The following is a 6,508-nucleotide window of genomic DNA, read 5'->3' on the forward strand; positions in this document are numbered from 1 at the left end:
TGAACGAGCGAACGCTCGAACATCTGCTAATCGTATTGTTTTAAAAAAGTGAAATGTTATCTTTGTCGGCAGCACATCTCGGTGTGTAAACAGGGAGACGCGCTGCTGACATGGTAATAATGTATGGGGGATGAGCGATCGGAGTAACGACCACTCGTCCACATCCATAGCTCCGTGTGACAGGAGCAAGCGAGCGTCGATCAACCATTTCTCGTTGATCGGTGCTCGCTGCACCGTCCGATTTATCGGTCGGTGTAAAAGAGCCTTAAGAGGACCTTAACTGTTGACTTGGGGTAAACCATGACTCAGATATGAGGCAAAAGTCACCTGATAACTAAGCATATATGCACCCAGGTAGACTGTATATATGTGACCCAGTGTACAACAGGACAAAACAAAGAACACACTAGACTAAACACCACAATAAAAGGGGAGATTAGATAAAAATAAGTCTAGGGGACTTGGAGAAAAGAAATCAAATTAAAGTGAATAGTTGATCATATAACAACCAGGACAGTTGTCTGGCAGTATTTTGTGCTTGAAGGATCCCGGGGGGAGGGCAAAGAGGCCTCAGTCCTAAATCTAATATGGAAAAGCCCATTAGATTCCCAAAACAGAAATTGGGATGTATGAACTCCCGTAGAGAATGAAGAGTTATTGAACAAGGTAGTAAGGGGGCCAGACCTAGGGGTCATTTCTTAATCACGTGATCCCACAACTGTAGGATAGGAGGTACTAAGAATGGTAGCATTGATGTAGGAGGCCAAGGAAGGGACTCTAAGGGCACCGGACAAATGTTTCTCTTCTAGGAAACCCACTGCTTCACTGGTCTATGATGAAACCAATTTGGCAACCGAGTGAGGAGGCATGCCCAATGGTATAATCATAGGTTAGGGAGCCCTATCCTACCCCTAAATTTAAGGCACGCGAGAACCGTTCTCACTATGCGAGGTCTGTCCCTTTCCCCCCTACCAACTGCGTAAAGGCAGAAAGAAAATTGCTGAAAGAAGGCAGGTGGAAGAACAATCAGTACCGTCTGGAACAGGAATCTAGGCACTGTCCATCTAAAGATGTCCGTCTTTAGAGAATTTATTCTCCCAGACCAGGACAGAGATTTCCATCGATACACATCAAGGTCACACAGTAGTTTTCGGAGAAATGGAGAAAAGTTGAGCTCGTATAGGGACTCGATCAACGAACCCAAAATTGGTAATGTGAGAAGAACACCAACAAAATGGGAAACTCGATTGCAGTAAATGGGCTGGGGAGGAAGAGATACAATAAAGGACCTAGGTCTTAAAGGAATTTACTTTAAAATGACTCAAATGACTAAAGCATTAAAATTATGTATTATTAATAGCAAAAGAAAATGTGTAGGGAAGTTCATCTGTATATAAGGCACATTTATGATGTCGACCGCGCACTGTCAAACTTCGGACATCTTAATTACTCCGAAGAGCTACCGCCAAATGCTCTATGATAAGAACATAAAGCAGAGTAAGGGGGCAGCCTGGCCAGGTTCCAATTATGATCAGGAAGGGGGCGGACACCACTCCATTTACTCTAAACTTAGCCAAAGGATCGCTATACGGGACATGATCTTCTGTTGTAAGCCCCCTATAAAATGCCTTCTCGACATCGACTGAAAGCTGACAGAGGTGCCTAGCAGTTTCAGCAGGAGATATTAAGCTCAAGGTTTTAATACTATTATCTCCTTCTTCCTTACCTTCGAATAAACCAACCTGATCCCCATGTATTACCTGTGGAAGGAACGTTTGCAAGTGTTCAGCAATAATTTTGGAATATAACTTTGTCACAATAGATTAGGGAGACAGGGCAGTATTGCACACAAATAGGAGAATCCTTTCTTGGTTTGGCAATACAGGAATACGCACCTCTAGAGCATGGCGAGGAAAATGTTAGGTTGGGGACACACTGTTAAAGACTGGGTCAAGTTGTGATTAATTCTAAAAATGGAAGGTGAAGCCATCAGGCCCCAGACTCCTGCCAGGAAAGGTGTTTTTTACAGCTAGTGTACCCTCTGTAGTCGACTCATCTGAGAGTAATGCAGTATCAGAAATATATCTACATCTCAATATGAAAGGAGTATCAGCAATGAGATTGCATATATTGTATAAATCCTCATAGTAGGATTTATAAAACACATGGACAGGGGAGCCATTTTGAGAGGACATAAGTGGCAAGATACCAGGGATGGATGGCTCTAGCCAGTGATTTCTCACATTTGTCTAAACGTTCATAGAAATGTTTGTGAAAGATACATTCGGTCAGTGATCCCACGTATTGGATCCCTCACCTCCAGAAGCTCCGTCCCACATATGGGATCCCTCACCTCCAGAAGCTCCGTCCCACATATGGGATCCCTCACCTCCAGAAGCTCCGTCCCACATATGGGATCCCTCACCTCCATCCCACATATTGGATCCCCAACCCCCATATCGGATCCCTCACCTCCAGCTCTGTCCCACGTATCTGATCCCTCACCTCCAGGAGCTCTGTCCCACATATCTGATCCCTCACCTCCAGAAGCTCCGTCCCACATATCTGATCCCTCACCTCCAGAAGCTCCGTCCAACGTATCGGATCCCTCACCTCCAGGAGCTCTGTCCCCCGTATCTGATCCCTCCCCTTCAGGAGCTTCGTTCCACATATCTGACCCCCTCACGACTGTCCCACATATGTGATCCCTCACCTCCAGGAGCTCCATCCCACATATCTGATCCCTCACCTCCAGAAGCTCCGTCCCACGTATCGGATCCCTCACCTCCCGGAGCTCCGTCCCACATCTGATCCCTCACCTCCAGGAGCTCCGTCCCACATCTGATCCCTCACCTCCAGGAGCTCCGTCCCACGTTTCTGATCTCTCACCTCCAAGAGCCCCACCACATTAGCAACAAAGAAAGTTGCTTTATGTGCGGCCTCAAGGGAGCCAAGCCACTGTACAAGATGTTGAGAGTTTAAAACATTATTCCCTTTTGATTCTGGTTCCATGTTTATTGATAATCCTCTAAGGAAACATTTCATGGCCTTCCAACAGTTTAGTTTTTAATGCTAGTGAACCTTAGTCACTGGGCCATGAATCTATAGCTCTGAAGTGAAAGCATTATTTTGTGCCAATAAAGAGATATTCCTGCTATAGACATTTAATAAAAGATTGGTGGGAGTCTGATCACTGGGACAGTCAGGACGGAGATCCAGCGACACTCACTTACGTCACGGCAAGAATGGGGAGTGACAGAAACAACCGAGCTACAGCGTTTCCATCCCTCCCTATTGACTATGATGAGATGATCTATAAAGAACAGGAAGTGTCACAGTCTATTGTGAGACTCCGTGGCCTTAGTGAAAACGGCAAGATTTGTTTTTTTTTTTATCTATAAATAAAAAAAAATAAAAAAAATTCTTAAAAAACATGTTTAACATAATAGGCCACTTTCTGATAACCTATAACTTTTAAGTAGGTATCCAGTTTAAAGGGCACTGCATACAGAAACCCAGATTCTTTTCCTCCTGGACACAACCCCATGAGTAGAATATAAGAAGAGTGGGAATATTGAGACATCCGAGGCGTTTCTGAAAGAAATCCACAACAGACAGGATATGGAACAGAAGCAAGTCACTTACATTTATGGTGCCTTGTTCATATACAGCAAGGCTTTGCCAGAGACAGAAGAAGATCGATGAAATATCCCACTGGGATCAGTACTTCGGAAAATAATGAAGTCAAACAACCAACTTTAATGTAATTTTTTTTTATTTTTAACTTAGGATCCACAACCCCCCCCCCCCCCACCCCTCAAAAATAATTAAAAAAAGTTCACGGATTTTCCCCCAAAAAACAACTATGTAAACGTGGAATCCCATCAGCAGAAGATAAATCCATATTCTCTATTTCTTTGTCCAAATTAAAATATATATAAAAAAAAAATAATAAAAAAATAAAATAAAAATAATAATAAATGGTAACATATTGCTTGTCCATGCTGCTCTCTCTAGTCAAAGCTAAAATCAATTAAAAATATTTCTGGAATTTTGGTGCATCTGGACAAAGTTTGAAAACTTTTAAACAATAGTAAACGTCATCTCTCTCTATATATATATATATATATATATATATTTATATCCATATATATAAAAACAGGGACCGATGAGACATTGCAGACATCTTGTACACTTGCAATTTTTTTTTTATATTTTAAAACACACATTGCATTGTTGTAGTGTATAAATAGACCATAAACAGTACATACAAAAGGGACATCATGAAATGACACAGGCAAATAAGGATCATGATAAAAAGGCAATAATACTTCCATTTTTTTCCCCAATGTATTTTCTACACAATACAAGCTCAGCCCGAATGAAGGAACACGATTCCATTTAAGATTGTACGGACAAAATGAAATGGGGGCAAAAAAAAAAAAAAAAAAAAAAGGCAGAGACCTAATTCAAACGGTCATATTAAAAAATAAAAGAAATAAAAAATATTCTGAAGTCGGCTGAAAATGAATTCAACCTGCATAAGGCCACATCTCACACAGCTGCTTTTTTTTTTTTTTAATTCTGGAAAACCTAAAAAAAAAAAAAAAAAAAAAAAAAAGCAGCCATGACAAACTATGTATGAACGTGGCTTAATTCGTTGTTGAAGCAGCAATAATAAAAAAGTGTATCTTTCAAATTTTTACAAATAAACGGACTCTAAAAAATGTTGTTAAAAAATAACATATAAATGTGTAATCAATCAAAAATTAAAAAAAGACAATGATTAAAAAAAAAATGTGCATACGGTCGCACGGAGTAAAAATAAAATAAAATGTAACGGTTTTATTGCACGATCAACCCATATGTACTCTCACACCTCACACACACACACATACAAAAGATACACATTCACCATAATACTGATTTCAAAGCATGTACCCGTTTGAAATGGACAATACAATTTAAGGTGTACCTATCCCTTATACAGCCATTTATAATCCGGTGATCTTTATAGAGAAGCGGTCACTAGAACACACCTTTACTGGATCACGATTGCACCCGCTTATGCAGCACTCCATGGGGCCAGGCAGGTGGCCTGAAGTGGAAGGTGGCCCGACAAAAAATTTAATGTGTTCTTTTTCTCAGATCCGCTGTATGGCATAGAGGTTTAGAGGGCAATTGATGGCAAGCTTTATATTACCCTTCATGCCGTGGCTGGTTACTGAATGCCATTGCCACCTTTAGTTCCACATTATGAGGAAATATTACATGTATGATAAATGTTAAAAGGCTTGGTCTCGGCGCAATATTCCCGTTACGTTTCGGGACAACTATCCACATACAAAATGGCAAGTGTAATTGACAAGTCACTTTAATACATAGTACACAAAGAATGAGCTACACGAATATACGGAGAAGTTTTCCACTGGGATTTTTTTTTTCCAACCGTCATTTTCCCCCCGTATGTTAAGCAATTTACCCCCCCCCCATACTGATAAAAGACATACGTTTTTTTTTTTCCCCCAAGAACCTGCAGTCCATATGGAAGCGCTGCCTCTTGCATATTCGCTTCTTGTGAGCAAATTTAACATCTTCAGCTCACTGTGTTGCCGCTGCTACTTTCAAGTGAATATTCGAGCTTATACACCGGACAGAGCCATAAAACTGCATCCATACAAGTCTATGGAGCCCTACCGTACTTCTGTATGCTCTGCCGAGTGCATGGAACCTAATGGGGCTGTCCAAAATAGAAAAACCCATGGTCATATACCCTATTAGGGAATTTGGAGTTCATAGAGGGGGGTCCTCGGTTCAGGATCCTCATCTCTTGGCCATAGTAAAGAGTATCTCTCGCTCTGGAGGACCTGTCCGATCCTACATTATACAGAAAGCACATTGATTTGAATGTGCACTGTGTAATACTTCATGTCTCCTGTGGTGGAGCTGCAGGGAAATTGAACACTTACAGCCAGGTTTTCCCGCAGATCACAGGGAGTCCCAGCAATGGGACAATTTGTGATCATCTTATGGTCAAGGGACACTTCTAACTAGAAGGGATTGTCCAAAGTGGAGAACACTTAAGCATAAAGTATCAATTTTCAGCAAAGCTCCACAAGTGTTATTGCTTTATTTGCCATTTACAATCCGGTGATATTTTCGAAAATGAGAATTTTTTTTTGGGCAGAAGCCTCATTTCACTTCTACTGGTCAGGTAGTCAAACACTTAAGATTTGAGTTGGCAGATCGTTGGATATCCCGCCCAGCACTCAGAGACAGGGTTAGAGTTCCATATATACGGTTAGAGGTCTCATTTGGTCAAACAGTCATCGAAACAAGCCTGCCCTGTACTTTTACAAAAGTCAAGAGCTGGGTGACCTGTACGGGATATTGGTCTCTTCCGATTATCACCTTCCTATTACATTAGATTCTTGGCACATAAAATGAACATGAGGTCCTATAAGACTAGAATTAACATTCGTTTGGGATACAAATCTTGGCAATTTAA

Source organism: Rhinoderma darwinii, chromosome 13 (assembly GCF_050947455.1).
Source record: "Rhinoderma darwinii isolate aRhiDar2 chromosome 13, aRhiDar2.hap1, whole genome shotgun sequence".
Lineage (NCBI taxonomy): Eukaryota > Metazoa > Chordata > Amphibia > Anura > Rhinodermatidae > Rhinoderma > Rhinoderma darwinii.